The sequence below is a fragment of the Eubalaena glacialis genome, chromosome 14 (genome assembly GCF_028564815.1).
Source record: "Eubalaena glacialis isolate mEubGla1 chromosome 14, mEubGla1.1.hap2.+ XY, whole genome shotgun sequence".
Classification (NCBI taxonomy): Eukaryota; Metazoa; Chordata; class Mammalia; order Artiodactyla; family Balaenidae; genus Eubalaena; species Eubalaena glacialis.
This window is the reverse complement of record NC_083729.1, coordinates 61,367,530-61,378,555: the sequence shown is the minus strand read 5'-3', so window position 1 is coordinate 61,378,555 and position 11,026 is coordinate 61,367,530.

Genomic DNA, 11,026 nt, shown 5'->3' with positions numbered 1-11,026 from the left:
CTATTTCAGATTTTTCATCATTAGTGTATAGGAAGGCAAGAGATTTCTATGCATTAATTTTGTATCCTGCTACTTTACCAAATTCATTGATTAGCTCTAGTAGTTTTCTGGTAGCACCTTTAGGATTCTCTATGTATAGTATCATGTCATCTGCAAACAGTGACAGCTTTACTTCTTCTTTTCCGATTTGGATTCCTTTTTTTTCTTTTTTGTCTCTGATTGCTGTGGCTAAAACTTCCAAAACTATGTTGAATAATAGTGGTGTGAGTGGGCAACCTTGTCTTATTCCTCATCTTAGTGGAAATGGTTTCAGTTTTTCACCATTGAGAACAATGTTGGTTGTGGGTTTGTCATATATGGCCTTTATTATGTTGAGGTAAGTTCCCTCTATGCCTACTTTCTGGAGAGGTTTTATCATAAATGGGTGCTGAATTCTGTTGAAAGCTTTTTCTGCATCTATTGAGATGATCATATGGTTTTTATCCTTCAGTTTGTTAATATGGTGTATCACATTGACTGATTTGCATATATTGAAGAATCCTTGCATTCCTGGGATAAACCCCACTTGATCATGGTGTATGATCCTTTTAATGTGCTGTTGGATTCTGTTTGCTAGTATTTTGTTGAGGATTTTTGCATCTATGTTCATCAGAGATCTTGGCCTGTAGTTTTCTTTTTTTGTGACATCTTTGTCTGGTTTTGGTATCAGGGTGATGGTGGCCTCGTAGAATGAGTTTGAGAGTGTTCCTCCCTCTGCTATATTTTGGAAGAGTTTGAGAAGGATAGATGTTAGCTCTTCTCTAAATGTTTGATAGAATTTGCCTGTGAAGCCATCGGGTCCTGGACTTTTGTTTGTTGGAAGATTTCTAATCACAGTTTCAATTTCAGTGCTTGTGATTGGTCAGTTTGTATTTTCTATTTCTTCCTGGTTCAGTCTTGGAAGGTTGTGCTTTTCTAAGAATTTTTCCATTTCTTCCAGGTTGTCCATTGTATTGGCATATGGTTGCTTGTAGTAATCTCTCATGATCCTTTGTATTTCTGCAGTGTCAGTTGTTACTTCTCCTCTTTCATTTTTAATTCTGTTGATTTGAGACTTCTCCCTTTTTTTCTTGATGAGTCTGGCTAATGGTTTATCAATTTAGTTTATCTTCTCAAAGAACCAGCTTTTAGTTTTATTGATCTTTGCTATCATTTCCTTCCTTTCTTTTTCATTTATTTCTGATCTGATCTTTATGATTTCTTTCCTTCTGCTAACTTTGGGGGTTTTTTTGTTCTTGTTTCTCTAATTGTTTTAGGTGTAAGGTTAGGTTGTTTATTTGAGATGTTTCTTGTTTCTTAAGGTAGGATTGTATTGCTATAAACTTCCCTCTTAGAACTGCTTTTGCTGCATCCCATAGGTTTTGGGTCGTCGTGTTTTCATTGTCATTTGTTTCTAGGTATTTTTTGATTTCCTCTTTGATTTCTTCAGTGATCTCTTGGTTATTTACTAGTGTATTGTTTAGCCTCCATGTGTTTGTATTTTTTACAATTTTTTTCCTGTAATTCATTTCTAATCTCATAGCGTTGTGGTCAGAAAAGATACTTGACATGATTTCAATTTTCTTAAATTTACCAAGGCTTGATTTGTGACCCAAGATATGATCTATCCTGGAGAGTGTTCCATGACCACTTGAGAAGAAAGTGTATTCTGTTGTTTTTGGATGGAATGTCCTATAAATATCAATTAAGTCCATCTTGTTTAATGTATCATTTAAAGCTTGTGTTTCCTTATTTATTTTCATTTTAGATGATCTGTCCATTGGTGAAAGTGGGGTGTTAATGTCCCCTACTCTGATTGTGTTACTGTCAGTTTCCCCTTTTATGGCTATTAGTATTTGTCTTATGTATTGAGGTGCTCCTATGTTGGGTGCATAAATATTTACAATTGTTATATCTTCTCTTGGATTGATTCCTTGATCATTATATAGTGTCCTTCTTTGTCTCTTGTAATAGTCTTTGTTTTAAAGTCTATTTTGTCTGATATGAGAATTGCTACTCCAGCTTTCTTTTGATTTCCATTTGCATGGAATATCTTTTTCCATCCCCTCACTTTCAGTCTGTATGTGTCCCTAGGTCTGAAGTGGGTGTCTTGTAGACAGCATATATACGGTATACCACATCTTCTTAAGCCAATTGTCTATTGATGAGTACTTACGAGTTTCTTGATTGTGTTGTTCCCATGAGCTCTCATTTTCCTTTATGAGAACCACATTGCTTTAATTACTGTAGTTTTATAATACGTTTTGTTATCCAGTAGGGCAAGCCCCCCTTTAACTTTTTCAAAAATTTTTAGATCTGTTTGTGTGCGGGGCTTGGTGATTGGTGGATTTCACTAAAGGGCATAAGGTGATTAGCTGGATTTTTCACTGGAGCATCCCTGCTGCAGTTAGTCCAATGGCCGTGGAGGGCCCTTCAGAAAGGAATTCCCCAAACATTTGGGAAATAGAAGGTCAACTGCCAGCATTTCCACAGAGGGGAAAGGGTTCCGAGCATCTCACTCTTTGGTACAGAGATGGCCCCTGATTGCCCCTGCTTTCAGTCTGGCTGTGCAGACCTCTCTGGATATAAACTGCCCTTCTGCAGTGCAGGAGATTGTCTAGTTACAGGACGTGGAGGAGGGGATGGGTAAGCTCTAAATGGTCTTCATAAAACTTTCAACAGATTTTCCAATTTTTAGTGTGCCCTGCATCCCTGCCTTCAGAGGTAACTGCTACTTCAGGGTTGTGAACTTACTGGGGTTGTCCTCATTTTTATTCACTTTACTCACTAGTGCCAGTTTGAGTTCCATTTTCTCAGTTCTGCTAAGTCAGTTACCACTCATCCACCCACTACCAGCTTCCAAGTTTTGTTGAAATTTCTTATCTGCTGTTAATTTTTCTTCCATTCTCTTTGTCATTTTGGGTGTTTCTTATTTTTATTCCTTTACTGTCATTATAGTAGATTTTCAGAGAAAACAGACATGAATGTGGGCATTGAATCTACCTCTTTCAACAGGAAACTCATTATATTCTCTAATAGGATATTATGGTATTAAGGAAAGCTATTAATTTTGCATATTTATCATATATAAAACATGTTATTGAATACATACATAAGAACTCTAGTTCTTTCTTTTTTCTAGTTAATTGCATTGGATTTCTGGATAAAAAACATTATTTGCAAGTAATGATAACTGTAACTGTACTTTTCTGGAATTTATACCTTATTTCTTTTTCTTTTGTTACTGTATTGGTAAGACCTCCAGAATAATGTTAACTAGTATTAGTGATGGCTGGCATGCTTGTGTTGTTCCTGACATTAATATGACTGTTTCCAGTTTTGCACTAAGTTGTTTGTTGTTGATTTCTGATAATTACCTTTTATAAAGCGAGGGAAATTTCCTTTAATTCCAAATAACCAGAGGTTATCTAAATTAAGGATGGATACTGAATTTTGTCAAATGGGTTTTCAGCATATACCAAAATATTAATTAAACTCTTATCCTTTTGGGAATTCCCTGGCGGTCCTGTGGTTAGGACTCCATGCTTCCACTGCAGGGGGCACGAGTCTGATCCCTGGTCTGGGAACTAAGATCTCGCATGCTGCGCAGTGCGGCCAAAATAAATAAGTAAATAAACCATTAAAGGGCTTCCCTGGTGGCGCAGTGGTTGAGAATCTGCCTGCCAATGCAGGGGACACGGGTTCGAGCCCTGGTCTGGGAAGATCCCACATGCCGTGGAGCAACTAGGCCCGTGAGCCACAGCTACTGAGCCTGCGCATCTGGAGCCTGTGCTCCGCAACAAGAGAGGCCGCGATAGTGAGAGGCCCGCGCACCGCGATGAAGAGTGGCCCCCGCTCGCCGCAACTAGAGAAAGCCCTCGCACAGAAACGAAGACCCAACACAGCCAAAAATAAATAAATTAATTAATAAAAAAAAGATATTAAAAAAAATAAACCATTAAAAAATCTTATCCTTTTATATGTTAGTATAATAAATTACATTAGTAATTTCCTAATGATCAATTATCTTTGCAGTTTTTGAATAGAAACCTATTTGGTTATAGTATTATTTTAATATATTGCTAGATTTGATTTCCTGATAGTTGATTCCTTGGTATTTTGCAGCTATGGCAATATAGATATATAGAGAGATGGGTTTATTGTTTTGTTTGTATGCATTTCTTTCTTTTAGGGTTTTCCTAGCTTACACAAAGAAAAGTAGAAGCCAGTATTAAATAATGTGTCCCACTTTCTTAGAATTTACTGAGATTTTCTTTGTGACCTAGTGTATGTTCACTTTTTATAAATGTTCCATAGGCATATTTGTTAGACTAGACTTGTAATTTTCATTATTCAGATAGTCTATATCCTCATTTATGTTCTGTCTACTCAGCCTATAAATTTCTCTAAGAGGATTTTAACTCTACCATGTTTAACATTTATCTATGGTTATCCACATTTATCTATGCTTTGCCACATTCTCAGATTTCTAATAGCTTTTGATTTAGGTATTTCAGTGTTACTTTGTTTAATGTCTAAAAAATTCATAACCATTGGGATGTCCCTGGTGGTCCAGTGATTAAGACTCCACACTCCCAATGCAGGGGGCATGGGTTCGATTACTGGTTGGGGAACTAAGGTCCTGCGTGCCGCATGGCTTGGCCAAAAAAAAAAAAAAAATCGTAACCGTTACATATACTTAAGAATTTTACTTTTTATCCATATTCATTCAATCAAGGATTATTTATTGTGCTTCCACTATGTACCAAACACTCTTCTAGGTTTTGGGGATTCAACAGTGAACCAAACAGATAAAAATTCCAGCACTCGTGAAGCCGGCATTCCAGTAGGGAGGAGAGGTGGTTAGGACATCTGCCCCTTTCTCAGAGCCACAGGAAGGAGTCCTGTGGTGCTTGAAACCTGGGGCTGGGGACCTTCTGGAGTAATAAGCAGCTGTTCACCCAGCCCTCCATGGTCTGTGGTCTAAAGCTAACAGAACAGGAACAGGTAAACCTGAAGGACTCTCTCCTGCTCACACTCCAGGGTCAATTCTCATGCCCGGGCTGGCCCTTTCTCTCCTCTAGAGGAGGTTGTGAAAGCTGCAGTCTCCCCAAGAAAGAGAAAGGCAGAGGAATTAAGTTCTCTGCAGATGGAGCAGAGAGAATCTGGGGAGGCAGAGTGAATCCGCAGTTGTCCTGGGGGAAGCAGTCAGCTTGTCACCCGGTCCCACTCTGCCTCCACTCAGATTGCATTGGTGACAATAGCAGGCTGTGACAATTTCCGCCACCTGGGGTGTGCCCACAGCCTTGTCTCCCAGGGCCATGGTTTCCAGTCTTCCTCAGTAGGAGGACCCAACCTGATGAGGCTGGGGTCTGTCTACACATTGTGATTTAGGGGACAGCCGGACTCTGGCATAGGGATGAGAAGGCATAGACTTTTTGGCCGTCATGAAATGACCTTCGAGGCCTCGTTTTCTAGAATAATTTCTCAGTCAGGAGGGAGAACGCATTCTGGAGGAAGATGGCACAGCATCTTGAGGATGGAGGTCACTAGTTTAGAGGAAAATGTACCCCTACTTATTATAGTTGTAAACTCCAAGTGTCCTCTACCAACTAATGTCTCAGCCCTCCATGCTCCAGAACTCTTACAACACTTGCTCCCATATGCCTAGATTTAGGCCTGGGCCTTGGCCAGGTCCCCCCGTAAGCCTACACCATGCCTACTAGGAAGACCCTCTCTCTTTGTATTTTCTCACTTATAAGGGCCAGTTATAAATGGCTCTACCTCAATCTGCTACTAGCAATTCCTGCAGCTCAAAGCCAAACACCCCCAAGGACCCGCACTGCCAATGAAAGCCCCAGGCCCCAGTTAGAGTCACAGAAGAGTGAGGAGTTCTGGGCTGCTTTTTGGGGGTGGTGGTGGTGATTTAGGATAGAACAAGGGGCTGCCAGCTGGGCCTCAAGAAGGCTTCTTCCTGCAGGACAAGGACCCACGCAGCAGGGTATCCACAGCACAGCTGTGCCCCTCAGATCCCCTTACTCTCCCCCAAAGCAGCCTGGACCCCACTTCCTCTTGAACCTCCCAGAGCCCTGCTTTTGTTGCAATCTTACCCTTCTTCGATCTGACAAGAACTTCCCAGTCTCAGCTGTATAGATCCCAGGACCAGGAATCTAGGCCCTCTTCAAGGTGGCTCCACCGAGCCTGTCATGGCATCCTCGCTGCAGGGTCACTGGAACCGAGCCCTGGGCCTCAGTGCCCCTCAACCAGCTCTGACTGCAGTTCTGTTGCTCAGAACATCCCTCTGCCTGGGTCACTTAGGATTTGTCTGTGTAATAGCCGAGTTTCTGGACATTCCATCTGGTTCATAAATCATCACTGCTATTCTCACCATCACTTCCAATGGGGTGGGAGTTACACGAGGCAAGAGAGGGTCGTGGTTATAGACCCAGGCTCTGTGGCCAGACTCTCTGGGTCCAGTCCCAGCTTTGCCCCTTTCTAGCTGCGAAAGCCGGTTACCTGACTTTTGTGTCTCAATTTCTTCTTCTGTGAGTAAATGAGAGTCCCTCCCTCTTGAGGCTGTTGTGTGAATTTAGAAAATTAGCACATATGATGAGCTTAGAATAGTGCATGGCACCCAGATCCCACTGTATAAGCCTTAGCTGTTATTGTTACACCAATAGCCTGATGGACTCCTCACTACAACTCCAAGGAAGCTCCTATTATAATCTCTGCTTTATAGATGGCAAGGTGAGGCCTAAAGTTTGGATGACTCGCTCAAAAGTCCTAGGAACCCCTGTGCTGTGGAAGCTCTTCCCCTCTGACCCACGATGAGCCCCTGGGCCCTGTTTAAGTCTCAGCTCTTCTGTGTGACCCCACAGGCCCTAAGCTTCCATCCACCCCTTTGCGAGGCTGCCAGGCACCTTTGGCATCTTGTCAGAGCTCCAGGCTATGGCTGTGGCCTTAGCCCAGCAGCACAAATGAGAAGGGCACGAGTTGAGGGTCCCTGTGGGGAAATAACCTTAAAGCAGCTTCCTGGGGACACAGCCTGTGGGTCTGTTCCTCTTCTCCGCTGTTGGTGGAAAAATACTTCTGACCCACTGTTACCTCTGCTGAAGATGTGGCCAAGAAGTTAACCCCAGCTCACACCCAGGGGGTGGAGGAGGAGCTCAAGGGAGGTGAGGTGTGGAGCACAGGGAGAGGAGCAGGGCCTGGGTGCTGGGGGACCAGGTTAACCGGAGGCACAGGGCTGGGCCCAGAGCCCTTGGGATGGAGGCCACTCAGACCTCGAGGAAAAAGGACTGCCACGGAGACGGCTAGCCTGAGTTCTAGGCTCAGCTCTGCCACTGACCAGCAGCATGACCTTGGCTAGGTACTCAACTTCTCTGGCATTAATTTTCCCACTTGGACATCGGAGTAAAGTCTAAGTCCCAAGAATATGGTGAGATAAAATAATATATAGTATGTAATAAATAATATGTAATAATAGTAATACACATTTATGTGAAAATGAATACCAATATGAAATTGCCAAATTGATTTGGATAGGCATTCTGGGCAATGCAAACATGTCCCTTTATAGTTTTTGATCCTTTTAAAATGTCATTCTTTGCCTTCCCTTACTAAAGCTGGTTTTCACCGCTCTCTCATGTCTTGACTGAGCTAAGGAGATTAAGGGAACTGTGTCTGAGCCACGATCTGGCTGGTGCGGTAGAGGCTTCCAAGCACCCAGGATGGGTGTTCCCATCAGCAGGAGGGGGTGTTCTTCTCAGCTGGGTCCCAGGGTAACGAAGAGGCAAAGACTGATGAGGTGAACCTGCTGGGGCAATTTCTCTGTCTCGGGGTGGAAGATAAAGTGGACCGTCTCCCTGTCCTCACTCCCTTCTCCAGGGTGCCTTTCTGCATTGCAGAGGCAGGAAGGCCGAAGTTCCATTTCCCAGAACCCCTTGTACCCATGGCTCTGGATGCCAGTTAAGATGATTTAGTTAGGGCTTCCCTGGTGGCGCAGTGGTTAAGAATCTGCCTGCCCGCAGGGGACACAGGTTTGAGCCCTGGTCCGGGGAAATCCCACATGCCGCGGAGCAACGAAGCCCGTGTGCCACAACTTCTGAGCCTGCGCTCTAGAGTCCGCGAGCCACAACTACTGAGCCCACGTGCCATAACTACTGAAGCCCACGCGCCTAGAGCCCGTGCTCCGCAGCAAGAGAAGCCACCGCAACGAGAAGCCCGCGCACCACAACGAAGAGTAGCCCCCGCTCGCCGCAACTAGAGAAAAGCCCGTGCGCAGCAACGAAGACCCAACGCAGCCAAAAATAAATAAATAAATTTATTTAAAAAAAAAATGATTTAGTTAGAAACAGGTGTGTGAGATTACCAGCGTGGAAGTGAGGCAGAGCGCCCCTCCCTGTCCTACCACCTGTTCCCTGCGGACATCGCAGGGCATGGGAAATTGGGGTTTCCCTGCAGCAGTCTCCCGGGCCCCTCCCCCAGCTTCGGAGGCTTGAGTGGCAGCTGCAGGGGCAGGGGCTCCCTGCTGCCTAGCTGCTGCTTTGGTGGTGTGTCCTTGGACTCAGAGCTCCTCCTCCTCCTCCCGCCCTCCCGCAGATTGTGTAAGCGCCTTTTATAAATCCCTGAATTAAGCCCCTTGGCATCTGCTTGGAATACCCAGAAGAGTTTCTGACCCTAGAAGAGTTTTCTGGACCTTGACTGGTGCAAGAGGCCTGAGGACTTTGCTGCTGTGAAGGTGATCCCTGCCGGACACCAGCCACGGCAGAAGCCTCAAACGGGACAGCTCCATTTTGGGAAATGACACCCAGGAGCGATGATGAAGGAGCAATGATTGGGAAGGAATCTGAATCCTTGAGTGACCATAGGAGCAGAGGTGCACTACTGGCCTCCACGTTTCACACTGTTAAGAGGCGAGAGAAATAAACGTTTTGTTCATCAGGCCAAAACGTGGTGACGGAAAGGTGTCGGCCCCCAGCTCACACTGGTTTATGTAATTGCTCTCCCTCAGAACAGATGGCTCAGTTGAGGAATCAAACAGCCAAGGGGCCAGAAAATTATAGTTGGAGTTGACGGAGGGGAGCAGGTCTGAAAGAATAAAGTCTGGGTTTCTCACACTGGATTCCTGATGCACACCAGCTTGCCCACTCAAGCTTTCGGCAATAAAATAACGCCAATGATGTTCTTTTTGAGGCCCAAGGAAAGTTAAGTAAAGGGGTGAACCATCTCCATTTTAAGCTTCATCCCCACACACTTGGCTCTTGCTGCCTTCTCTCTGCCTGTCAGCAGACAGCACCAAATGAACTCAGAGCACATAAAGTTATTTTCCTTCTTTAAAAAATATATTTTAAAAATTACAAAAACAATTTCATGCTATGAAAATGCAAGCAATACAGAAGATGGGATGCACAGATCAAACCTCCCCATTCCCAGGCCCACTGCTCAGGGGAACCCCAGTTAAGCATTTGGTGTGGCCTCTTCTTTTCCCCTTGCCCTGCCCTTGAAGGCAGTTGCCATGGAGATGGGGCTGAGGAGGTGGCTGATGGGGCTAGGAAATTAGTTCTATGTGGGAACTGAGCAAATAAGTAACCAGAGTTAAGTTTCTCACTGTTGAAGAAGGGAATTACAAATAAGGAAAGGGGGAAACTAGAGAGAAACCTGAGGTATTGGATTGGAATTGGAGGTATTAGTGTGAACTCATGCTTTTTAAATATATCTGTCCATCTATATACAGAGATAGATACAGCTGTGTGTGTATGCTTCTGTGCATGCATACATCTATTTCCTGTCTGCGAAAAGAGCCTAGAAGTAATGACATCCCAAAAGGAATGAACATCCAAACTTGGTTTCTAAATCCCATCTTCCACTAAAAGGAGAATTGACCCACTTCAGGGCAGGGGCTAGGAGAATTCGAGATGAGCCTGGAACATGTTGTCTTTTTGGCACAAGTAAGTAAGTGCTCAAAGAATGAAGGGGTCATGTCAAAAGGACAGATGAGCCAGCTTGAAGGGGCTCCCACAGGCCAAATCTGGGACAATATGAGCATTAAAATAAATGATATGAATGAATTACATCTTATTGAATAAAATAGAAATTCATGAGCTCACGCTGACATAACACAAAATGAATCAGTTACTGGGGAGAAGGGAGAGCTCTTCCTCAAAGGAGGAGGCTGACCATTTGTCTGTTATCAGAGTGGCGGTTAATTCAGGCAGGAGTAAGTAATGGACGCTAAGGATATCTCCTCACAAAATATTTATCAATTAAGAGGAAAAGGGCTTCCCTGGTGGCGCAGTGGTTGAGAATCTGCCTGCCAATGCAGGGGGCACGGGTTCGAGCCCTGGTCTGGGAAGATCCCACATGCCGCGGAGCAACTAGGCCTGTGAGCCACAATTGCTGAGCCTGCGCGTCTGGAGCCTGTGCTCCACAACAAGAGAGGCCGCGACAGTGAGAGGCCCGCGCACCGCGATGAAGAGTGGCCCCCACTTGCCGCAACTAGAGAAAGCCCTCGCATAGAAACGAAGACCCAACACAGCCATAAATAAATAAATAAATAAATAAATTAAAAATTAAAAAAAAAAATGGTACCCATTCTCACAATTAAAAAAAAAAAAAAAAGAGGAAAGAAAATGTCAATTTATGGTGAAGAAACCTGGCACACACCACCTTGACTGGGTGATCAAAGTTAACATTGCCAGTGGTGGGACAGGTCAACATCACGCCTCCTGATGTGAGGCACTGAGAAAAGCTCAGCATCTTTCCTATGGAGTCCCTGCCAAGAGGGCAGGACCTGGGTCTGGACACCAGGAGACACTGGACAGACCCAGGTTGAGGGACATCCTCCACACTCAAAGGCTTCTACTCTCTGAAACTGTCGAAGCCATGAAGACAGGACAAGACTAAGGAAACGCTTTAGAGAAAGAAAAATGAAAACGGGAATACACATAGAGAGAAAGGTAGTGGTGGAGCACATGTGAAACAAGTTAAGTGGGAAATCTAGGTTAAG